Source organism: Ambystoma mexicanum, chromosome 1q (assembly GCF_040938575.1).
Source record: "Ambystoma mexicanum isolate Mex_15411 chromosome 1q, UKY_AmexF1_1, whole genome shotgun sequence".
Lineage (NCBI taxonomy): Eukaryota > Metazoa > Chordata > Amphibia > Caudata > Ambystomatidae > Ambystoma > Ambystoma mexicanum.
The window spans coordinates 712,434,765-712,461,462 of NC_090922.1; positions in this window are offsets into that span (position 1 = coordinate 712,434,765).

The window sequence follows — 26,698 nt, forward strand, 5'->3', positions numbered from 1 at the left end:
ACTTTGGAAACTCAATTTAATTTGCCATTATAGATTCATTCAATTAGGGTTGACTCGCCAGATGTGGTTTCAGGGAGGTGACTTCTGCAAAAGTGGGCTGGGTACTGTGACAGAATTCCATCTGCGAGGGTGAAATCCTGTGCTTTTTTGATTTTTTCCATACACAGTGAAGTTGGATTTTCTTCAAGAAAGTGGTGCTGCTAAACAGGCACACCTTCCACAAATGCTCTGTTCTGTTGTTAAAAGGTACTTTCAATGATTGTAACTGGGCTACATTCAGGCCTTGTGAGCCTGTCACATGATCACTGTCAGTCATATATAGGAGTCATGTATACTCCTGCTGTGCACACTTTCCACACAATCCTGCATCAGAGATGTGAATTTGCCACCTTTCACAGAAATGTATCATGTGCTCCAAATGTGCACATGTAGCAGCGCTGTTGCAGTCTAACATTTGAGTTTCCTTTTAAAAGCTCAATTAGCACATGGGGTGGGGAGCCAACCAATCTGATTGTTCGGATTGTGGGCTAAATACCATGATCTCAGCCCGCATTTCGGGCAGCCGGATGGCTGCCCCCCCCACCCTGCCATTTCCCCCCTCCCTTACCCTCCCTTCGTCTTGGGGTTTTAGATTTTTTCACAGCCCTGCCCCACTTACCTGATTCCTTCAGTAGCGGCAGCCAGCTGCCACAGCTGCTCTGTGTCCTCGCTGGCTACCAGGCAAATGTAAGAGGGGCTCCATTCATTCAAACAAAATACATTGCTGTTAGCACCCCAGGCTTCGCACAGGTCTATAACTTAGGGCCCCAAGCTGTTGCCACTCGGTAATGGCCACAGACCGCGTGCTTGCTGGTATATTGGCACAAAGGAAACGCCTTCATAACATGCATCTGTCTAGTGATGCCTCTTACCTTCTTAATCACATATTAGAAGCTAAGAGAATGCATGACATTTAGGGGGTAATTGATAGAATTCAGCGCACAAGTGGCGCACGCAGCTGGCACACAGTGTGCGCGTGCGAATCCCTGCGCCAGCCGCGTGCGCAAGAATCCATTTCCGCTCACAGCGTATTCATGGATTCCAGCCACCAAAACCAGCCGTGGCGCACAGTGGTGCAGCGACCCTGCAGCAGCGCCAGTTACGCCCCCAAGAACGCCTCTCGCGCAGGGAAAAGCCATCAATATACCCAATCCAGCGCAAAGGGCTGCGCTAACCCTGTACCAGCACAGCAAGCAGGCTAAGTGTATCACTGGGGTGCGCGGGAAGTACCTCACGCGATTGGCCCCGTGCGAGCAGGGTACGCGTATTTCAGGGGTGCGCGGGAAGTTCCACACGCGATTCCATCATGGTACGTGTATTTCAGGGGTGCGCGGGAATTTCCACACGCGATTGGGCCCGTGCGAGCAGGGTACGCGTATCTCAGGGGTGCGCGGGAAGTTCCACACGTGATTCCATCAGGGTATGTGTATTTCGGGGTGCGCGTGAAGTTCCACACGCGATTCCATCAGGGTACGTGTATTTCGGGGTGCGCGTGAAGTTCCATACGCGATATCAGCAGGGTACGTGTATTACAGGGTGCAGGGGAAGTTACACACGCGATTCCAGCAGGGTACGTGTATTTCAGGGGTGCGCGGGAATTTCCACACGCGATTGGGCCCGTGCGAGCAGGGTACGCGTATCTCAGGGGTGCGCGGGAAGTTCCACACGCAATTCCTTCAGGGTACGTGTATTTTGGGGTGCGCGTGAAGTTCCACACGCGATTCCATCAGGGTACGTGTATTTCGGGGTGTGCGTGAAGTTACACATGCGATATCAGCAGGGTATGTGTATTCCAGGGGTGCGCGGGAAGTACCACACGCGATTCCATCAGGGTACGTGTATTTCATGGTGCAGGTGGAGTTACACACGTGATTTCATCATGGTACGTGTATTTCGGGGTGCGCGTGAAGTTCACACGCGATATCAGCAGGGTACGTGTATTCCAGGGGTGCGTGGGAAGTACCACACGCGATTCCATCAGGGTACGTGTATTTCAGGGTGCAGGTGGAGTTCCACACGCGATTTCAGCAGGGTATGTGTATTCCAGGGGTGCGCGGGAAGTTCCACACGCGATTCCATCAGGGTACGTGTATTTCAAGGTGCAGGGGAAGTTCCACACGCGATTTCAGCAGGGTACGTGTATTTCAGGGGTGCGCGTGAAGTTACACACGCGATATCAGCAGGGTACGTGTATTTCAGGGTGCAGGGGAAGTTCCACACGCGATTTCAGCAGGGTACGTGTATTTCAGGGGTGCGCGTGAAGTTACACACGCGATACCAGCAGGGTACGTGTATTTCAGGGTGCAGGGGAAATTCCACACGCGATTTCAGCAAGGTACGTGTATTCCAGGGGTGCGTGTGAAGTTCCACACGCGATATCAGCAGGGTACGTGTATTTCAGGGTGCAGGGGAAGTTACACATGCAAAATCAGCAGGGTACGTGTATTCCAGGGGTGCGCGGGAAGTTCCACACACGATTCCATCAGGGTACGTGTATTTCGGGGTGCGGGGGAAGTTCGACACGTGATTCCATCAGGGTACATGTATTACAGGGGTGCGCGGGGAGCACCACACGTGAATTGCACGTGTGGGCCCTCCCAGGTGTTCCCTCTACACCCTCCACGGCACCTGCAGGTGGCTCACACCACAGGGGCCTACCCTGCACATGTCCTGCAGGCACCCCATCCACCATGGCCATGCCCCCCAGCCAACCCACATGTCAACTTGCACTACTGCCCACCAACGCATGTCCCCCTGCACCCCCTGCCACCAGGGGCACCAACCACCAGGCCCCCACCCATGTCTCCCACCACCCCCACCCCCCCAGTCACCAGGGGCAGCCTCCACCAGGCCCCCACCCATGTCTCCCACCACCCCCACCCCCCAGCAGTGCAGGGGCAGCCCCCACCAGGCCCCCACCCATGTCTCCCACCACCCCACCCCCCACTCCCCAGGGCCAGCCTCCACCAGGCCCCCACCCATGTCTCCCACCACCCCCACCCCCCCAGTCACCAGGGGCAGCCTCCACCAGGCCCCCACCCATGTCTCCCACCACCGCCACCCCCCAGCCACCAGGGGCAGCCTCCACCAGGCCCCCACCCATGTCTCCCAGCACCCCCACCCCCCAGCACTGTGGGGCACCTGCCAGCAGGCCCCCACCCATGTGCAACTCATGTACCCCTGCACCCCCACCCCCCAGCACTGTGGGGCACCTGCCAGGAGGTATTTTCATAGAAAGGAAGGTTTTGTTTATGATGGGGTTATGATGTAGGGAAGGAAACTATGCTCACCACCAAATACCGCAAACCATATACTACCACAAAATATTGTAAGTAATACATATTACTAGGTTCTCCAATATAATATAACAAGGTATGGTCACTACAATGATATGAGGCCAAACCCAATCTAAATGCAAGGATAAGTTATCACCAAACTACCGCTCATCTTCTGGCGGTAGAAAAATACTGCTAAACCCCAAATTTACACAAAATATCCTACATACATAGTGCGTTGGCTGGGAAAGTGGCTATAGAGCTCCTACTGGGCGTGGCAAGTGTGTCTCACACTACCATATATGCATTAGAGGGAACCCATTTCATGATAGCAGTGTGACATTAAAAGTGAATTTTAGAATGTCTCAAATGGAGGCCACATTCCCAGAGCTAGTGCAATATCTGGAGGCAAAGCTATATGCACATGGGACATGGTCATCAAATTATGCCACTGAATGGCATGACCGCATCTATGGTGAAGTACAGAAAGAACCATTAGACAGCATTTTTGCAGAAGGCAGCATAATTCAGGTCTGCCTTTTGAGACTATTAAATGCAGCTGATAAACATGCAGAGAAAGATTGTCTGATACGGCTATGTGTCAAGACATAGTTTATCCTAAATAGGTCCCTGTCCCTGAAAATGCAAGAAAACGATACCCAGCTGATTAGCAAGTTAAAAGCTGATCTGGATGGAGCAAGTGAAAAAGATGAAATGTTAAGAGCAGAATTGGAGGTATGTCAAAAAGACATGCAGTCAAAATTTAGAGATCTCGACGGTCAATTGTCTCAAAGCAAGAAGCAGTTTGAGGATAGTGAACAAGAATTGAAACACTTGAAAGGCTTGGTCGATCATATTAGACAAGACAAAGATGAAGTTGTTTTGGAAATGCAGGTTTTACAAAAAGAAAATTTTGAGAAAGAAAGCGATCTCCAAAATGCTGAACAGGAAATAGTTAAAATGTTTCAAGAAAGATACAAGAGAAACAAAGAATTCAATGAATGCCAAATGCAAATGGGCGATATGCATGAGGTATTCAAGAGAAGAAAAAAAATGTGTGAACTTTACTCTCTGAAGCTTCACATTGGGCTTTTGTTGCATTATGAATTCTATACCTTGCATGCCACCAGCAACATATTCACATGTTATACTGGCAACATAAAATAACTATATGTGTGTGTCACATCATTGCTGACAACAAAGATTTGCCATCACATTTAGTGAAGCGCTATATATTGTAAGCGCCTTAAATATTATAAAGCGCTATATATATATTACTACAGTTTTGATATTTAGACTATTGCAGGAGGAGAAATGCATTGGCTAATCTGTTGCAGATGAATGTATCTCCAGAATATCACAGATCCCTAGATCCAAGCTATTGGGGTTTCTAGAATCAATCTTCCAAAAGGATTTAGAGTCTTTGGACGAAGATGCAGCAGATAAGGCCTCCCAGTGAGAGATCACAATCTCAGCATGCCTCTTCGCAAGTTCAGCTTTAATATCCCTCTGCCACATTGTGATAGCAGATGCAATTGGGAAAGGAGCAATAATGGTGGCTGGGAGTAACCCCCTCTTGGCCTTCCAGCTAGCCAATAGTCAGGAGGGAGTTGGGTCATAGCTGTCCCTCTTAATATGGCTCTTAGATATATAAATAGATCTGAAATTGGCTATAAATAAGCCAATAGTATTGTTTATATCCATCTGGCAGGACAAAGGTTTGAGACAGGTCTGGAGAGGTCCCCTATTCAAAACAACCACCTTATTGAGAAGTCCAGACTTCCTTTCTGATGATCTCTATCAGAGAACACAGTGAGATTCCTTCACCAGGGCTGGGCACAGACCACATCAGGATTACACAGTTACCATCCAACCCATCCCCAAGCTAGTGAGAGTAGAAAATGATCACTTTCAATGGAATAATTTAAATGGAATAGTCCCAATTATTCATTAGTAATGTGACATCCGAAGGGATAACTAAGTGAATTGCATGAACAGAACCGCCATCACTCCCCGATTTCCTGCTCTGGACCAGACAGCATTGTAAGGACTCATTCCTACAAGGAATGATGGGCTCTGTTTAAATGATCAATGCCCTTGCCTGGTAAGTTACAACTAGCAATTACAGTTATTAGCATTCCAAGTTTACTGATGAGCTAAAGGACCAATAAAACGTTCAAGGTCACTGTCTGACTCCTAGTATGAAAACATCAATTACAAAGAAGTCTCTCTAACTAAGGACTTTGGAAACTCAATTTAATTTGCCATTATAGATTCATTCAATTAGGGTTGACTCGCCAGATGTGGTTTCAGGGAGGTGACTTCTGCAAAAGTGGGCTGGGTACTGTGACAGAATTCCATCTGCGAGGGTGAAATCCTGTGCTTTTTTGATTTTTTCCATACACAGTGAAGTTGGATTTTCTTCAAGAAAGTGGTGCTGCTAAACAGGCACACCTTCCACAAATGCTCTGTTCTGTTGTTAAAAGGTACTTTCAATGATTGTAACTGGGCTACATTCAGGCCTTGTGAGCCTGTCACATGATCACTGTCAGTCATATATAGGAGTCATGTATACTCCTGCTGTGCACACTTTCCACACAATCCTGCATCAGAGATGTGAATTTGCCACCTTTCACAGAAATGTATCATGTGCTCCAAATGTGCACATGTAGCAGCGCTGTTGCAGTCTAACATTTGAGTTTCCTTTTAAAAGCTCAATTAGCACATGGGGTGGGGAGCCAACCAATCTGATTGTTCGGATTGTGGGCTAAATACCATGATCTCAGCCCGCATTTCGGGCAGCCGGATGGCTGCCCCCCCCACCCTGCCATTTCCCCCCTCCCTTACCCTCCCTTCGTCTTGGGGTTTTAGATTTTTTCACAGCCCTGCCCCACTTACCTGATTCCTTCAGTAGCGGCAGCCAGCTGCCACAGCTGCTCTGTGTCCTCGCTGGCTACCAGGCAAATGTAAGAGGGGCTCCATTCATTCAAACAAAATACATTGCTGTTAGCACCCCAGGCTTCGCACAGGTCTATAACTTAGGGCCCCAAGCTGTTGCCACTCGGTAATGGCCACAGACCGCGTGCTTGCTGGTATATTGGCACAAAGGAAACGCCTTCATAACATGCATCTGTCTAGTGATGCCTCTTACCTTCTTAATCACATATTAGAAGCTAAGAGAATGCATGACATTTAGGGGGTAATTGATAGAATTCAGCGCACAAGTGGCGCACGCAGCTGGCACACAGTGTGCGCGTGCGAATCCCTGCGCCAGCCGCGTGCGCAAGAATCCATTTCCGCTCACAGCGTATTCATGGATTCCAGCCACCAAAACCAGCCGTGGCGCACAGTGGTGCAGCGACCCTGCAGCAGCGCCAGTTACGCCCCCAAGAACGCCTCTCGCGCAGGGAAAAGCCATCAATATACCCAATCCAGCGCAAAGGGCTGCGCTAACCCTGTACCAGCACAGCAAGCAGGCTAAGTGTATCACTGGGGTGCGCGGGAAGTACCTCACGCGATTGGCCCCGTGCGAGCAGGGTACGCGTATTTCAGGGGTGCGCGGGAAGTTCCACACGCGATTCCATCATGGTACGTGTATTTCAGGGGTGCGCGGGAATTTCCACACGCGATTGGGCCCGTGCGAGCAGGGTACGCGTATCTCAGGGGTGCGCGGGAAGTTCCACACGCGATTCCATCAGGGTATGTGTATTTCGGGGTGCGCGTGAAGTTCCACACGCGATTCCATCAGGGTACGTGTATTTCGGGGTGCGCGTGAAGTTCCATACGCGATATCAGCAGGGTACGTGTATTACAGGGTGCAGGGGAAGTTACACACGCGATTCCAGCAGGGTACGTGTATTTCAGGGGTGCGCGGGAATTTCCACACGCGATTGGGCCCGTGCGAGCAGGGTACGCGTATCTCAGGGGTGCGCGGGAAGTTCCACACGCAATTCCTTCAGGGTACGTGTATTTTGGGGTGCGCGTGAAGTTCCACACGCGATTCCATCAGGGTACGTGTATTTCGGGGTGTGCGTGAAGTTACACATGCGATATCAGCAGGGTATGTGTATTCCAGGGGTGCGCGGGAAGTACCACACGCGATTCCATCAGGGTACGTGTATTTCATGGTGCAGGTGGAGTTACACACGTGATTTCATCTTGGTACGTGTATTTCGGGGTGCGCGTGAAGTTCACACGCGATATCAGCAGGGTACGTGTATTCCAGGGGTGCGTGGGAAGTACCACACGCGATTCCATCAGGGTACGTGTATTTCAGGGTGCAGGTGGAGTTCCACACGCGATTTCAGCAGGGTATGTGTATTCCAGGGGTGCGCGGGAAGTTCCACACGCGATTCCATCAGGGTACGTGTATTTCAAGGTGCAGGGGAAGTTCCACACGCGATTTCAGCAGGGTACGTGTATTTCAGGGGTGCGCGTGAAGTTACACACGCGATATCAGCAGGGTACGTGTATTTCAGGGTGCAGGGGAAGTTCCACACGCGATTTCAGCAGGGTACGTGTATTTCAGGGGTGCGCGTGAAGTTACACACGCGATACCAGCAGGGTACGTGTATTTCAGGGTGCAGGGGAAATTCCACACGCGATTTCAGCAAGGTACGTGTATTCCAGGGGTGCGTGTGAAGTTCCACACGCGATATCAGCAGGGTACGTGTATTTCAGGGTGCAGGGGAAGTTACACACGCAAAATCAGCAGGGTACGTGTATTCCAGGGGTGCGCGGGAAGTTCCACACGCGATTCCATCAGGGTACGTGTATTTCGGGGTGCGGGGGAAGTTCGACACGTGATTCCATCAGGGTACGTGTATTACAGGGGTGCGCGGGGAGCACTACACGTGAATTGCACGTGTGGGCCCTCCCAGGTGTTCCCTCTACACCCTCCACGGCACCTGCAGGTGGCTCACACCACAGGGGCCTACCCTGCACATGTCCTGCAGGCACCCCATCCACCATGGCCATGCCCCCCAGCCAACCCACATGTCAACTTGCACTACTGCCCACCAACGCATGTCCCCCTGCACCCCCTGCCACCAGGGGCACCAACCACCAGGCCCCCACCCATGTCTCCCACCACCCCCACCCCCCCAGTCACCAGGGGCAGCCTCCACCAGGCCCCCACCCATGTCTCCCACCACCCCCACCCCCCAGCAGTGCAGGGGCAGCCCCCACCAGGCCCCCACCCATGTCTCCCACCACCCCCACCCCCCACTCCCCAGGGCCAGCCTCCACCAGGCCCCCACCCATGTCTCCCACCACCCCCACCCCCCCAGTCACCAGGGGCAGCCTCCACCAGGCCCCCACCCATGTCTCCCACCACCCCCACCCCCCAGCCACCAGGGGCAGCCTCCACCAGGCCCCCACCCATGTCTCCCAGCACCCCCACCCCGCAGCACTGTGGGGCACCTGCCAGCAGGCCCCCACCCATGTGCAACTCATGTACCCCTGCACCCCCACCCCCCAGCACTGTGGGGCACCTGCCAGCAGGCCCCATCCATGTCTCCCACCACCCCACACCCCAGCAGTGCAGGGGCAGCCTCCACCAGGCCCCCACCCATGTCTCCCACCACCCCCACCCCCCACTCCCCAGGGCCAGCCTCCACCAGGCCCCCACCCATGTCTATCACCACCCTCACTCCCCAGTCACCAGGGGCAGCCTCCACCAGGCCCCCACCCATGTCTCCCACCACCCCCACCCCCCAGCCACCAGGGGCAGCCTCCACCAGGCCCCCACCCATGTCTCCCAGCACCCCCACCCCCCAGCACTGTGGGGCACCTGCCAGCAGGCCCCCACCCATGTCCAACTCATGTTCCCCACCACCCCCACCGCACAGCACTGTGGGGCACCTGCCAGCAGGCCCCCACCCATGTCCAACTCATGTTCCCCACCCCCCCACCCCCCAGCACTGTGGGGCACCTGCCAGCAGGCCCCACCCATGTCTGCCACCACCCCCACCCCCCAGCCACCAGGGGCAGCCTCCACCAGGCCCCCACCCATGTCTCCCAGCACCCCCACCCCCCAGCACTGTGGGGCACCTGGCAGCAGGCCCCCACCCATGTCCAACTCATGTTCCCCACCACCCCCACCCCCCAGCACTGTGGGGCACCTGCCAGCAGGCCCCCACCCATGTCCAACTCATGTTCCCCACCACCCCCACCCCCCAGCACTGTGGGGCCCCTGCCAGCAGGCCCCACCCATGTCTCCCACCACCCCCACCCCCTAGCCACCAGGGGCAGCCTCCACCAGGCCCCCACCCATGTCTCCCAGCACCCCCACCCCCCAGCACTGTGGGGCACCTGCCAGCAGGCCCCCACCCATGTGCAACTCATGTACCCCTGCACCCCCACCACTGTGGGGCACTTGCCAGCAGGCCCCCACCAATGTCCAACTCATGTTCCCCACCACCCCCACCCCCCAGCACTGTGGGGCACCTGCCAGCAGGCCCCCACCCATGTGCAACTCATGTACCCCTGCACCCCCAACCCCCAGCACTGTGGGGCACCTGCCAGCAGGCCCCCACCCATGTCCAACTCATGTTCCCCACCACCCCCACCCCCCAGCACTGTGGGGCACCTGCCAGCAGGCCCCCGCCCATGTCCAACTCATGTTCCCCACCACCCCCACCCCCCAGCACTGTGGGGCACCTGCCAGCAGGCCCCCGCCCATGTCCAACTCATGTTCCCCACCACCCCCACCCCCCAGCACTGTGGGGCACCTGCCAGCAGGCCCCACCCATGTTTCCCACCACCCCCACCCCCCAGCAGTGCAGGGGCAGCCTCCACCAGGCCCCCACCCATGTCTCCCACCACCCCCACCCCCCAGCCACCATGGCCAGGCCCCCACCCATGTCTCCCACCACCCCCACCCCCCAGCCACCAGGGGCAGCCTCCACCAGGCCCCCACCCATGTCTCCCAGCACCCCCCAGCAGTGCAGGGGCAGCCTCCACCAGGCCCCCACCCATGTCTCCCACCACCCCCACCCCCCAGCAGTGCAGGGGCACCCACCACCAGGCCCCCACCCATGTCTCCCACCACCCCCACCCCCCAGCCACCAGGGGCACCAACCACCAGGCCCCCACCCATGTCTCCCACCACCCCCACCCCCCAGTCACCAGGGGCAGCCTCCACCAGGCCCCCACCCATGTCTCCCACCACCCCCACCCCCCAGCAGTGCAGGGGCACCCACCACCAGGCCCCCACCCATGTCTCCCACCACCCCCACCCCCCAGCCACCAGGGGCACCAACCACAAGGACCCCACTCATGTCCCCTATCACCCCTACCCCCCAGCCACCATGGGCAGCCTCCACCAGGTCCTCACAATCCCCAATCATGTGCGTTATGGTCAGCCTGCACAGCCAAAAAGCCCTACCAAGTAACCCATTCACCCACATGGAAATGGAAATTACATGTTACACCCCCAATGTTCATAAAGCAAATGAACCCATGTCCGTCACACACAATGGTTGCAATTGAATGGGAAAACACCCAACATGACATGCATGAAACCAATGAGATGATACCACACAGTGAAGTATGAAAACAAAATTGTATTAAAAAAAAATAGAATACAAAAGAAATGAAACAAACTACAATGGCAATTAAAAAAATATAAGCTGCATGTCCGTTTAAAAAAATAAAAACACCAAATCCTAATCCAAAAAAATGTTGTCCAAAGTCAAATGAAAAATAAAATCAATCCAATGAAGAACTATGTACAAAACTTCCAAGGGTCCATGAGCCCAACTGAACAAAGGAAACCTACAAAAAACCCTAACTAAAATGCAACTATATACAAAAAGTGGAGCAGTGTCCGTCGACTCCAAATCATAAGAGCAAACAAAGGAAACCTAAAACTAAATAACTATATACAAAGGCGGCGGGCAAGTCCAGCGGCTCACTCCGTGGTGTTCCGGGCCAGGGCATCATCGAACTCCTGTTCGATGTCCCGGAGGCGGTCCTGTTCCATGGACCCGAGGGTCCGCAGGGACGACGCTGTGTCCTCCTCCAACCCCCTGCGGATTGCCTCGAGGCACTTGGCCCGCCTCAGGGCCCTCCGCATGGAGTTCTCCGCCCTGACCATTGTGAACCTCGCCTCTTCCGCCCGCCGCCGCTCCGCATCTATGGCATGGTCCAACCGCTGCTACACGGAAGACACTCTCTGTCCTGGGTCCTCCTGCCCTCCGGCGATGCCTGCCCCTCCGATGTCGAAGGCCCCGAGCCTTCATGGCTCCCACCATGTTGCTGCTCTGCCTCTGCCCGTGCACTGCCTCCTGCTGCCTGCACATCCTCCGCCGGCTGGGGTCCAGTCGTAGATGTGGCCACCCCTGCTGGACATCCGACTCCCGACTGTGGCAGGGATGCCTCCTCCACCAGCCTGGCCGCACCATCAGAGGCAGCTCCACAGGGCACCCAGGTGACTGATGGGTGGGAAGATGGCACAGAGGACGACTGGCGCGTAGGTGTTCCGGGCCCGGGCATCATCGAACTCCTGTTCGTTGCCTCGGAGGCGGTCCTGTTCCATGGCCCCGAGGGTCCGCAGGGACGACGCTGTGTCCTCCTCCAACCCCCTGCGGATTGCCTCGAGGCACTTGGCCCGCCTCAGGGCCCTCCGCATGGAGTTCTCCGCCCTGACCATTGTAAACCGCGCCTCTTCCGCCCGCCGCCGCTCCGCATCTATGGCGTGGTCCAACCGCTGCTACACGGAAAACACTCTCTGTCCTGGGTCCTCCTGCCCTCCGGCGATGCCTGCCCCTCCGATGTCGAAGGCCCCGAGCCTTCATGGCTCCCACCATGTTGCTGCTCTGCCTCTGCCCGTGCACTGCCTCCTGCTGCCTGCACATCCTCCGCCGGCTGAGGTCCAGTCGTAGATGTGGCCACCCCTGCTGGACATCCGACTCCCGACTGTGGCAGGGATGCCTGCTCCACCAGCCTGGCCGCACCATCAGAGGCAGCTCCACAGGGCACCAAGGTGACTGATGGGTGGGAAGGTGGCACAGAGGATGACTGGCGCGTAGGGGGTCCAGTTGAGGAGGGGGTCGGAGCAAGACCCATCAGACAGAGGAATCCGGCCTGGGTGACCTGACCCAGCAGGCTGACGTGGTCAACGAGCCATTCGAGATGACGTGCAGTCTCTCCATGAAAAGACTGCAGGTCACCTCGCATGGCCCGTTGACGCAACGCCACACCAGCCAGGACAGGCTCAACCCGGACCTGGATAGCCACGTCCGCAGGCAGAGGAAGGCCAGTTGATGTCAGCTCATCCCCTGCCTGAAAACGGGTCTGGACGTAGGCATCCCTGCTGGTGCAAGATGATGCAGGGACAGGATCGGGGACAGGATTGCACACAGGCACCTCCGCGGCGGCCTGTGCTGCCTCCTGTCCCTGGTCCTGCACTGCACCACTAGCATCAGTGGGATCCCCACCTCCAGACCCCGTCTCTGGTGCTTTCACGGCCTCCTCCTCCACCAAACCCCCCACCAACTTGGATGACTCTGTGCCATCTTCCCCTGTTGGGCCCTGTGGGGTCCCAGCTGCCCCTTCTGCTGCCGAGGAGTCCAACTCCAACCTCCGCCTCTTGGACCTCCCCCGGCAGCTGCGGCCTGGGACGCGGTACCGGACTCCTCACTCCCCGACGAGATGACAACACGGGAGGGGAGCCGGGCCTTGCGTCTCCGGCTGGCGGTGGGATCCCCGCCGCTGTGCTCCACAGCACCTTCTCCGCCCTCTTCATCAGTTGACGCTGCAGACAGGGAGAAACAACACAGAGGCATCAGGGCACTGTACAATGGACACATACACACATGACAGTTGCACATGAGTGGCATTGGCAAACCTCAGACATGGCATCACAATCCCCAACACACATGTCATTACAACTCGCACACATGAGCCATACCACAGCCATATCGCAACTGCCACCACCATCCATACACATACAACAGCATGAGCAGCCAAAGGTGAGCCAGACATCACATGCAACACAGGAAGTGCACAACACATGTACACACACCACCACACTTGCATGCATGTGTACACCTCTGCCAAGTGTCGCACTGTTCAGACGGGCATCCATGTCACATCTGCCAATCAGGCTTCCACATACCGCTGTCACTTGCATCCATGTTGCATCACTGTTGCACACTTGTCAAATACACACACATGCACATGTACACAGTGCTGATACATGCAGCCGAAAACAACATACATGCGTGACATCACGGACATGTCTACTTACATACACATTCATCCAAACATGTGTGCCCACACAACTGCATTTGGCATGCAAGCCTACACACACAAGCACCATCCATGTCTCACACATTACAGCCCTCGCATGCGTCAGCCCCACGGCCCTGTACACCCCCACCCATACTCGACCCCATACAAACAGATGTGCAACCTGCACACTACCGAACAATCACCACACGCACTGCTCACAATCAGGATGCATGTACACTCACCGCTCGACTCCAGACGGGTCTGCTTCTCTAGGACGTGGACGTGGAGCGCTGGGGATATGCGTTCCAGGACCCTCATCTGTTCTTCCGACAAGTGGCCCCGGCGCCCCTTGGCATCCGCTGCCTTCAAGAGGCGCCGGGCCTTGTTCAGGGTCCTGGACCTGAAGTCCTCCCAGCGCTTCCTGACATGTTGTATGTCGCGGACTGCCACCCCCTCCGCGTTGAGGGCAGTCAGGATGTCAGTCCAGATCCGAGTCTGTCCTTCCTTGTCGGCGCGGGAACTTCCAAAGAGGGCATCATACTGCCCCAGGACTTGCTCCACCAGGACACCAACTTCCGTGGCACTGAAGCTGGTGCCCCTCTGCCTCTCTGGCCGGGGGTTGTCAGTGGTCACAGATGGTGTTTGCCCCGACATGACAACCCCAGAGGCAGGAGTGGGTGGGCAACTGGGTCCTGGGGCTGGGCTGTGGAGCGATGGAATCCCAGTCGGGAGTCTTCGGTTCCAGCAGGGGTGGTCACAGCAACAGCACCCCTGGCTGATGTGCAGGCAGCAAATGGCAGTGCACGTGGGCAGCAGACAGTCAGGCAGCAGCAGATGGCAGGTGGGAGCGTGCTCAGGGCTCTGGGGGGCAGTAGTTCGGCCTTCTGGGCAGGAGCGTGGTCTTCCGTGTGCATACGCGTGGCCAGCTTGATACAGAGTGATTTGGCACGTGAAAAATCTGCACGTCAGCGTGTAATTCGAGGAAAGGCCCTTAGTGCGTAAGCGCGTCAGCACGCATACGCATTTTCATTGGACAGAAGGGCCCTCAAGCGCAAGCGCCCCTGTGACGTGACGCGTACAGAAGTGCATGCGCATTTCAGCGCGCGTGAAAAACTGCACGTCCGCGTGTAATATGAGGAAAGGGCCCATGCGCGTAAGCGCGTGTGGAAACTGCACGTCCGCGTATAATACGTGGAAAGGGCCCATGCGCGTAAGCGCGTGTGGAAACTGCACGTCCGCGTGTAATACGTGGAAATGGCCATGCGCGTAAGCGCGCGTGGAAACTGCACGTCCGCGTGTGATACAGGAAAGGGCCTATGCGCGTAAGTGACGTGACGCGTGCGTGCATTTCCCTCAGCACGGGTTAAAGGTGAGTGGGCCCAGCAGTTCGCTGTACGTGCCTTTCGTGGAGACCGACGTGTGTTGCTGCTTCCTGTTGTTTCGCGCGCCATCACAACTTCACAGCTATCAAGGACGTATCTCTTCTTTTGGCGGGGGTATTGGCTATGCGTGTTTTTCTGCATCGCGCTAGTCAGACGGTGAGTCACACACGCTCTTTTTCCCACTGCGGGTGCCCCTGTGTATCGCACCCATTTTCGATGTCATAGTAGCCTGCGTGTCCCACGCGTACGCGTTATTCGTGTTACTGGGTGCCACCGCGTACTGCGGGAGGTTGAATTCACGCACGTAGGCTGCAGGGTTGCGTGCACGGTTTTATTGCAGTTTTGGGGTGCCTGAGCATTGCGTGACCCGTCACCACATCACCGGGGTCACATACAGCCTTGCAGGTGCAGGGGGGCTGTTAACATTTTGCTTCCCACCCCCTTCACCCCAATTGCCCAGGTCAATTGTGGTGTACACCTCCCATTGGCACCACTCCATCTGTGCCAGCACTACTACATCTGTGCCATGGTTGGGAGGCCACCAAAGGTGAGGGGCGCCTCAGCTGGGCGTACTCCTCATGGCGGGTGTGGTCGGGGACGTGGCCGTGGTGACCAGGGAGTAGGGGGACTCCAGGGTGTCCAGGGCACCCACAGAGGGGGAAGAGGCAGGGGTGCGCCATTTGAGCACAATGTTGTGCCATGTGTCGGTGCAGCCATGCCACCACCCCCTGTGGTTCCGGGGGATGCAGCTCCTGCATCTGGCACTGGCACCCATATGACCCGGCAGTCCGTTCCATCGACTGCCACGGGCCCAAGGGTGGTGGTAGCTGCAGGTGCAGCTGTGGACACCGCCACCCAGGCTCAGGGTCTGCCAGCGCAGGCTGCGTTGGCACTTGAAGAGCCCTTGGTAGATCTCCAACAGGCCAGGGGGGAAACCATAGGGGCAGGCCGGGCTGCTCAGACCAAGACACGTGTCCCTGGGGCAGTCATGTCATCTGCTGCCCCGAACAGCCGGGTGTTGGCAAGTGCAGGGGCAGATGCACCCAACAGCACCCCGGTTGTGAGTCTGCCAACCAGGACCGTTGCGGCCAACCACCCTGCCACAGCTGATGTTGCTGCGCAGGGTCCATTAGTGGGCACCCAGCTGCCACTGACACAAGTCAGGCCTCTGGTCATCCCTCCACCTGCCACTCCCTTGGCTCAATCCTCCGAACCCACTGGCCATGCTGGTCAGGGCGGCATTAGCCAGCCAGGGTCTGCGCCACAGTCCAAGAGGAGGAAGGTTGCACCTGCAGCACAGGCTGGGACCCCACACACAGCCACGACCTCCTGCACGTCGAGGAAGAAGCCTTTCTGTAAGCAGGAACTGGACTTCCTCGTGGACTACGTGCGGGGCCACAGCCGTGACATGCTAGTGGGTGCCAATAGTCAGACCACGGCTGCCCAACTTGACACCCACTGGAAGCATGTTGCGGAACATGTCAGTTCATTCGGCCATGAGGTGCGGACGGCGCAGGAGTGCAAAAAGCGTTGGAATGACATCAAGCGCAGCACTAAGGCCAAGCGTGCCTCAAATTACAACTTGACTCTGGTGACTGGCGGTGGGCCTGCACCAGAGGAGGAAGAACTTACTCCGCATGAGGCTCTCGTTGCGGAGTTCATACCACCTGAATTGGTCGAAGGAGTGGGAGAGAAGCTGGACTTTGATGCCCAGTCCAGTGAGTGTTGATGCGTGTTTGTTGAGGACGTGTGTGTTTCACTTGTGGGATGTGTTGTGCATGATTGCTGCTACATGTGACGTGTACATGGTTCTGATGTGTAGGTAATGCAATGCTACCGTCATGCATGTCTCCTCTGCCTGCATGCGGGACTCCATGTAGGCATGCTCCCTTGCCCCTCCTCCGCCACTCTGCACCCCAGTTCCACCTTTGCACTGGTCTGCTCCAATCTTGCCAACGTGTAGTTTCTTGTTCATGTGTCCTGTGTAGATGCTAACTTCCAGCGTAGAATCTGCCAGACATATGCCATGTGGTACAGCCTTAGTACTCGATGCAGGGTATCTCACTTGTACTGTGCATGGGTCAGATGTCCCGCAGGGACATGACTGCCCATTCATGCTCCATGTGCATTGCACGCATGCCCCTATGTGTCCTTGACTGGATGATCACTGTAATATAAGTCCTTGGTTACATACATTGCCTGCCATCTCATCAGCCTTCCCATGTCAACTGTGCCTCAGTCCTGCGTTGCACACATGTTTAGGCTCTGACAATCTGTGTGGCTCACAGGCCTCAGCCTGTTCAATGGCCAATGACTCTGTCCAACTCTTGTTGTGTCTTCTTCACACGTGGGCGGCCTCCAGAGTTTCCATCATGTGTCCTGCCCACTGTCCCTGCATCATTTGCAGTGTTGTAATTTGAATCACATGAAGCTGTTGATGCCAGTCAACACTGCCTGTCAATACACAGGTGTATGGTCAGCCTTTTGATACCATGCTAGGCATCCCTGTTTTGGTACTGGGGTGGAGGGGTGCTTGGCTTCTAGACATGGTACACATTGAATGCACAATGCACGTGATGTCTGATTTTGACATTGCACTGCCTTCACATTTCCTGGCACACACCATGTAGTGCTTGTACATGTAGGTAGTGAGTGGCGTACACATTTTCTGCACTGCATAGACCCACTTCCATGGAAATTGCCACCTTGCAACAGGTCTGATCACAGAAGCTATTCAAAGTAGACCCAGCATGCATGCCAGGTCATATGTTGTGTGTCACATGTCTGCCTGATGCCTTTGCTGTCGGTGTGTGTGTGTGTCGTGTGCTTCTGACATGTGTATTGACCTTTTCCTCTCTATTTTTCAGGTGATGACGCAATGGAGGCAGAGGATGGTGTTGTCATGCCAGACACAGGGTTGGTAACGCCACATCAACCCGGCACTAGTGGGGGTCGTGGGGTGGTAGGCCACGAAAACCCCCAAGTGCTGCAGTCCATCTTGTCTCTGGCTGCCTATGAGTCCAGCCTTGATGACGACTCTGACGTCCATGTTAAGTTGGATGACCATCAAGTCCATGTGTCAGGGGTGAGTGATTCTGATGTGGACACTCCTCTGTCTGCGACCCCTGCACCGAGGGATCAGACAGTCTTGTTTCCTCCGCCCGTGGTGGATCAGGACGCAGGGTCACCCTCCACACCAGTCACTGATGTGCCTGGGACATCACGTCGACGGGGGCATGTAGTCGTGCAGCCGCAGGCGGTGCCAACACAGCGAGGACCCCCAGTCCTGGGGTCCCGCAGGGGTCAAGCCCGGCAACGCGGTCGCCGCGCGCAACCGCTGTATACTGAGTGGGAGCAAGACATGACTGCCAATTCCGAACGGCAGGGGGCAGCAATGGAGAACATCGCTGAGAGCATGGAGCATGTGGCCCGATCTGTGCTCCCCCCTGCTAGGCAGGTGCTTCTCCAGCAGCAGGCGGCACGGTCCACGGCCCGCTCGCTCAGGCTGGGCATGGCGGCCTCAGACAGGGCACGCCAGGCTGAAATGTCGTCTCTGCGTCAAGCAATTGCTGCTCACGCAGAGGCGCACATGGATGCCTTGAGGGAGGAGTATGCTTCCCTCAGATCCACTCTGGGTGTCCTTATGATGTCCCAGAGGCAGCGGGCAGAGGAGAGATTTGCACAGCTTGAGTGTACCATCTCGGCTGAGCTACATGCTTGCCGGGAGGTGCAGCGGTTGTCCAGCCAGGCCTTGCAGGAGGAACTCTGTGTTACACGTGCTACCTTGCAAGAGGAAGCACGTGTATCACGGAAGGTTCTGCATGCAGACCTACGTCACATCGCCACACAGAACCAGGCTCACCCATCTGGCAGACTTGCTGCGGACGAGGGGCAAGCTGCGGCTAGGCGTGGCCAGGCTACTGTGCCACGTCCTCCTTTCCAGGATGAGCCAGACTCGGACGACCATCTATCTCCCACATAGGTCGTGCTGTGCAGGCGTTGAGCCCATGGAGGATTTTTTTTGGCTCAGCATCATCGCATGTGGATGTTGAGCAGCACCCTGTACCTCCCCCCTCCTGGGTGCCTCCCCTCCCCCCCCCGGGTCGTATGTGGCCATTTTTGATTTTTCTTTTAGTTTAGTTAGTTAAGTTTCAGTTTGATAGTTAGTTTAAATAGGTAATGTAGGTTTTCCATAGTTAGTGTAATTAGTTAATAGTTGATTTAGTTTAAAATTGCTAGTCTATTGTGCTTTCATGTGACGGTACGGTGCTTTGTGGCTTTTGAAGGCATCCACTGTCTGTTCCAGCTGGGCCCTTCATGGTTGTCTTGTGTATGTGTTTGCTGCTTGGGTTCCTTGACTCACATATGCCACTCCTGCCTCCCTTATCCATGGGCTCGCAAGGATGGTTTGGTGTTACAGCATTTTACACAAGGGCATTGGACTGTCATATCTGTGGCATGTCTGGTGCTGTGTGACTTGTGTTGACACCCCTAGTGGGGATGATTTATGTGTCATTGTCCACTGTTCAGCTTTTGCTAGATGGGGTGTGTCATGATTAATGTGGACATTGATTGCTATGCATTGTGTAGTATGTTTCATTTCTTTCCTGTACATGTGCTTGTTGCAATTCATGCTGTAGATAGTGTTCCACACTTTGTAGGTGAAAGACAGACTGATGGTGTGATTTGTGATGTGACTCTCTGACATGGTCAAGTAATGAGATGCCTGATGAGACACACACAGATGACATTGAAACATTAATCATGTGTTTCATGCCCTTTCTGCAGGGGGATGAGCCTCCAGAGCACATTTGCCAGCAGACATGTCCCATTGGACGACGGAATTCTGGACCCGTTTGTTGGTGCCCACATGCACATGTGTGCAGAAGCAGAGGCACAGTGATTGCAGACCCACATCCTAGAACTGCTGACATGTTCCAAGGAACTCCAGGCAAGGTGAGCATCACAGGGGGGCCACGACACAGCAAAGCTTGCACCAGGCGAGTTGCACATGCAGGCTTAGTCACAGCACTGAGGGTGAGCTTAGACGAATATTGGTGTTGAAGCACACAATGCAGCTCAGATGTGTTTGTGGACTGATGGCTGCTGGTAGTAGGGTTGTCTGGGACACATGCAGGGGCAGTGGCACATAACCTCCGGTACACCAAGGTCCATTGAGGCACTTGTATCAACCATGTAGCCTTCCGAGACATGGAAAGGGGCAGCTCACAGGGACATGCAGCAAGGGACATACTCGGGTGCAGTGCATGTCTTTTCCACGTACTTCATGATAAATGCACTGCCAACTTTGTTTCGGTCATGGTGGTATGCAATTTGCTCTGTAGTCATGGCTTGCTATATGGGTCTGTCTGCTTACCCAGGGAACATTGCATGTTGTGTGAATTGTGACACATTGGTGTTCCATTTGCCACACACCCAGCAGCGGCTGCCTTACTGTATTGACTGTGTATGACCCGTCACAGGGGTGATGTTATATATGGGTACGAAGCATCAACCACAGATTGTCTGTTTGTAGAGTAGTCTGTTGCTATGGGGCATGTTTGGTTTTGTGTTTTTGTGCAATTGGCACGTACAGGTTGTTGACTGTGTCTCTCTTTGCAGCATTGCAGTGCTCCTGTAACCGGACCTGAGAGTGCGCAGGCAGGAGGCCAGCACTCAAAACCAGAGCTAAGTGTCTTGTTGTTTTTCTTACAAACTGCTCTGCATAGGCTTGCTCGGGAGTGTACTGATGCATGGATGTATGTGTGGTTCAATTTGGTATGTTTTTTTCTCCCTAATCACCCGTGATCCTATGCAATTTTGAAACCTGTACCCTCTACCCGGTGTTCCTGCTTCCCGTGCCTATCCAAGCAACGTTCCCTGACCCTCTTTCCCCACTGGGGTTGCGGATGCCTGTGTAAGCCCCGAACTTGCAGGCGCCAAAACCCTAGAGGGGGTGGTTGGTTCGTACCACTCCTGAGCCTGGACTACAGAAGGCCATGACAATGATGTCCAAGTCTGTTTGGATTGTGTATGTGTTCATGCAGGTTGTACATTTTCGTGCATTCCCTAGTTTCATGTGTCATTCCTCCTCCCCTCTCCTGCCGCTCATTCCAGTCATCCAGTGTGTCAACACCTGTCCCGACTGCATATCCCTGAACCTCCTTCCCCACCAGGGTCTCAGGGGCCTGTGTGAGTTTGACCTTGCAGGCACCCGGGACATGGTGGGGGTGGTTGTTTCGTGACGCTCCCGCGCCTGTACAGGGGACCTCTGACAGTACACATCCATTCATGGTGCATCATCCTATGTCATGTACCACACATGTCTCACATCCTGTCGTGACATTGTTTTGCTGTGCTACCTTGGTTGTTGCATCATTGTGGTAGTACTTGGCCTTTGTGAGGTACTGCTACGTCAAGTCATCTACTGGAGGGTGTTTGGGTTCGTTTTTATGCCTTGGATTTTGTGTTTTCGGAAATGAGTGTGGATTCTGAGGGTTCAGGCATCTTTTTACACACAAGGTGGGAGATGGTGACGAAGGGTAAAGGTGATCCTGTGGCCCGGTGGAATTGATGTTTGGAGGCTCCATGACCCAGGTGCAGTTGTTCAGTGGGTCATGGTCATTTGTGAGGGAGTGGGGGGTTGTTGTTGATAGTTGCCTTGCCCTGCAGTGTGATGGGAACTCTGACATAGTAATGGTGGTATCCCATGTACATGTTGTGTTCTGCTGATCAATGCCTGTTCATGTGTTGTGTTTTCCTTTCATGTGCAAGGGGATAGTTGTGGTTTGACATGCTGGGGTGTACACATGGTGGATGTTCACATGTGATGTGTAGGGAACACTGATGGTCACTTGAGTGCACATGCATATGTGGAGTGCATGTCCTTGCAGAACCACACACTTGCACTCTGATGCACTACATGTACTCCCACCCTTGCATATCCACGTGTACACTGTTTGCCTTCTGGTGCCCACTGTGTCCCGGCAGCACATGTTCTGTGACCGATCATGGATCCAGTACATTCCTAATTTGATGTTTGACGTGGTCTGTCACTTAGATGTGATGCTCAGGGTGTGCATCACACACAATGGCTGTTCACTGTGCTGTGCGCTGAGCAGTGTGATGCAGGAGTAGGACACTGCACACATGAGCTGCAGTGTTGATTTTGCAATGCATAATGTGCATGTAGACAGGCATTCATTGTGATGTTACGTCTACGACTGTTGTAATGCATTTGGAAATGACTTATTTTGGGTGGGAAGTTGTTGTTCTGTCATTTCATCTGATTCCGGGTCAGGCAGCAGTGTTCGATGCCACTGTGCATTTAGGACATGGCAATGTGTACCTTATCGTTACTGCATTGGCGTATGGGTATTGCGTGCCATGTCATGTTGATGTTTGGGAGGGTTTGAGTGACATGACAGTGATGGCCATGGCCTGGTTTGCAGGTGTGTGTGATGCACACCTTGCATGCCCGTGTCATCCGCTTCTCAGAGCAACTAGCTGGGGTTGGATTTCTCTCCGCAGCAGGGCCCTCCCCCTGGAACAGACTTCCGGCCTGATTTGAACTTGAGGGGAATCATCTCCAGTTCTGGAAGCACCTCAAGACCTTCCTCTTTGCTTCTGCTTACTGTCTGCCTCTCCCTTGCAGAATTCTCCACTGGAACTGCACAGAAGCTGCAACTGGGCCACTCTCACCGACCTCGGTCCCTGGCCCAGCCACTCTCCACTTGCACTGCCTCCCTGGCAACCCCTGCACTGCAGTACTGTCTCTCTATCCCTACAGCCCTCCCTTCCCAGCACTTGTCTGCACTTACCTTTGTAGTTGCCACCAGGCGACCTATGTATTATTTTTTTGGCCTACTTCCCCTGTACTGGACTCCCCCCCACCCTTCCCCTTGCACTTTTCCCATTCTCCCTACCCCTGCACTTGCACGATCCCAATGACACCTGGCCTAGTAGTACCGTTCTCTGTGTTCCCTTGTTCCCCCCTCCCTGCCTCATTGCGCCTTGGAATACTTGTGTATGGCCCATATCATGTCATATGTCATATGTGTGCCTTTTGGTCACACAGGATAGCTTGTGTTTAAGTAGCTAGGGATGCAGATGATGTGGCACTTCCATGGCAACTATCTCAGGGTGGTAAGGTTGTGACAGTTGACTGTCTCTTTGTCATCATCGATTGTCACCTGGTATGTGCCAAGCCTGTGTGCACTCCGCAGGGGTGGGAGATTAGGTGAAAAATGTGGCCACAAGCTGGGTCCGGGCTTCCTCGCCACGTGCCCTGTCCCCTCCCATGGGCAGCGCCTGTGGTTGGGGATGTGGGGGCACCACCATGTCCACCGGGACGCCCTGCCGTGTTGCAACATTGTGCTGGACACATGCTGCCACAATGATCCTGCACACTACTGGTGGTGCATAGAGTAGTTGCCCACCAGAGCGGTCAAGGGAGCGGAAACGTGACTTGAGCACTCCGAATGTGCGCTCCACTATGCCCCTGGTTGCAATATGGGCGGCGTTGTATCTTACCTGGGGTGGTGTGGTGGGGTTCCGGATTGGCGTCATCATGTGGTTGCTCAGAGGGTAGGCACTGTCCCCTGGGGAGATGATAATAGTTGAGATTATTAGGGTTTGGATATTTGTCTGTGTGTGACTTGCATGCATGTGCAAGGGCATTTGTACTGACCTAGGATCCATGTGTCGCCATGCTGCCCAGCTTCCAGGGCCCGGCTCAGGGCGGACAGTCTCTATATGAAACTGTCATGGGTGGAGCCAGGGTAGTTTGCATAGACAGAGGTGATGATTCCCTTTGCATCACATACCACCTGTACATTGATGGAATGCCAGTGCTTGCGGTTTCGGTAGATGTGCTCAATGGCCCTAGGTGGACGTAGAGCCACATGGGTGCAATCTATGGCACCGAGCACTTTGGGGAAGTGTGCCACCCTGAAAAAATCCAGGACAACGGCCTGCCTTTCTGCGGGTGTTCTGGGCATGTATATGTGCCTGCGGACTGAGGGGCGCGCTGTCATGATTGCCAGTACCTGGTGTAGGCAGCGTGACTGCGTGGCCTGTGAGACCCCCCCCCCACTATGGCAGTGGTCCGCTGAAATGACCCAGTGGCCAAAAAATGCAGGACATTGAGCAGCTTCTCCAAGGGGCTCAATGCTTGGGAGCAAAGGGTGGGGGATGTGAGGCCATCGTCCCACTCCCTGACCAGGTCTAGGATGATATGGGGTGGAAACCTATACCTGGTCGTCAGGCATCCCAAAAAGGCTTGTCCGTGGTGCGAAAATGCGTGCCCTGGCTATTCTCCTCCTCCTGCGGTGTCCCACGATCAGTGCAGCGACAAATGGGGCATTCATCGTAGCTGTATATACGCGTTTGTTGTTTGCGCGCACTTTTATGCTGTGCGCAGGGACGCTTCCGCCTGCCTTCGTGTGGCAGACGCGTTGACGCCTGTGCACGTCTTTTGCCGTGCACGTGTTTCCCGTATTCGGATACGGTCCGAGTGTCATTGCGTGTGATCGGAGGGGAGTGTGCGTACACGCAACTGGCCTGGGTACCTGTGTTTCGGGGTGCGCGGGAAGTTCCACACGCAATTAGCCTGGGTACGTGTGTTCCGGGGTGCTGGGAACTTTCACACGCGATTGGTGGAAATCCACGTGTGTTCTGTCATCACGTGCAATGAGGGTAACACCTGCGCGCGTCACGTCACAGATGCGCTCACGCGCTAAGGGCCTTTGGTCCAATGAAATCGCATATGCGTGCTGCCGTGCATACGCGCATGGCCCTTTCCTCGTATTACATGCGGACGTGCAGTTTTTCACGCGCGCTGAAATGCGCATGCACGTCTGTACGCGTCACGTCACAGGGGAGCTTGCGCTTGAGGGGCCTTCTGTCCAATTAAAATGCGTATGCGTGCAGACGCGCTTACGCGCTAAGGGCCTTTCCTCGAATTACACGCTGACGTGCAGATTTTTCACGTGCCAAATCACTCCGTATCAAGCTGGCCACGCGTATGCACACGGAAGACCACGCTCCTGCCCAGAAGGCCGAACTACTGCCCCCCAGAGCCCCGAGCACGCTCCCACCTGCCATCTGCTGCTGCCTGACTGCCTGCTGCCCACGTGCACTGCCATTTGCTGCCTGCACATCAGCCAGGGGTGCTGTTGCTGTGACCACCCCTGCTGGAACCGAAGACTCCCGACTGGGATTCCATCGCTCCACAGCCCAGCCCCAGGACCCAGTTGCCCACCCACTCCTGCCTCTGGGGTTGTCAAGTCGGGGCAAACACCATCTGTGACCACTGACAACCCCCGGCCAGAGAGGCAGAGGGGCACCAGCTTCAGTGCCACCGAAGTTGGTGTCCTGGTGGAGCAAGTCCTGGGGCAGTATGATGCCCTCTTTGGAAGTTCCCGCGCCGACAAGGAAGGACGGACTCGGATCTGGACTGACATCGTGGCTGCCATCAACGCGGAGGGGGTGGCAGTCCGCGACTTACAACATGTCAGGAAGCGCTGGGAGGACTTCAGGTCCAGGACCCTGAACAAGGCCCGGCGCCTCTTGAAGGCAGCGGATGCCAAGGGGCGCCGGGGCCACTTGTCGGAAGAACAGATGAGGGTCCTGGAACGCATATCCCCAGCGCTCCACGTCCAGGTCCTAGAGAAGCAGACCCGTCTGGAGTCGAGCGGTGAGTGTACATGCATCCTGATTGTGAGCAGTGCGTGTGGTGATTGTTCGGTAGTGTGCAGGTTGCACATCTGTTTGTATGGGGTCGAGTATGGGTGGGGGTGTACAGGGCCGTGGGGCTGACACATGCGAGGGCTGTAATGTGTGAGACATGGATGGTGCTTGTGTGTGTAGGCTTGCATGCCAAATGCAGTTGTGTGGGCACACATGTTTGGATGAATGTGTATGTAAGTAGACATGTCCTTGATGTCACGCATGTATGTTGTTTTCGGCTGCATGTATCAGCACTGTGTACATGTGCATGTGTGTGTATTTGACAAGGGTGCAACAGCGATGCAACATGGATGCATGTGACAGCGGTATGTGGAAGCCTGATTGGCAGATGTGACATGGATGCCCTTCTGAACAGTGCGACACTTGGCAGAGGTGTACACATGCATGCAAGTGTGGTGGTGTGTGTACATGTGTGGTGCACTTCCTGTGTTGCATGTGATGTCTGGCTCACCTTTGGCTGCTCATGCTGTTGTATGTGTATGGATGGTGGTGGCAGTTGCGATATGGCTGTGGTATGGCTCATGTGTGCGAGTTGTAATGGCATGTGTGTTGGGGATTGTGATGCCATGTCTGAGGTTTGCCAATGCCACTCATGTGCAACTGTCATGTGTGTATGTGTCCATTGTACAGTGCCCTGATGCCTGTGTTTTGTTTCTCCCTGTCTGCAGCGTCAACTGATGAAGAGGGCGGAGAAGGTGCTGTGGAGCACAGCGGCGGGGATCCCACCGCCAGCTGGAGATGCAAGGCCCGGCTCCCCTCCCATGTTGTCATCTCGTCGGGGAGTGAGAAGTCCGGTGCCGCGTCCCAGGCCGCAGCTGCCGGAGGGAGGTCCAAGAGGCGGAGGTTGGAGTTGGACTCCTCGGCAGCAGAAGGGGCAGCTGGGACCCCACAGGGCCCAACAGGGGAAGATGGCACGGAGTCATCCAGGTTGGTGGGGGGTTTGGTGGAGGAGGAGGCCGTGCAAGCACCAGAGACGGGGTCTGGAGGTGGGGATCCCACTGATGCTACTGGTGCAGT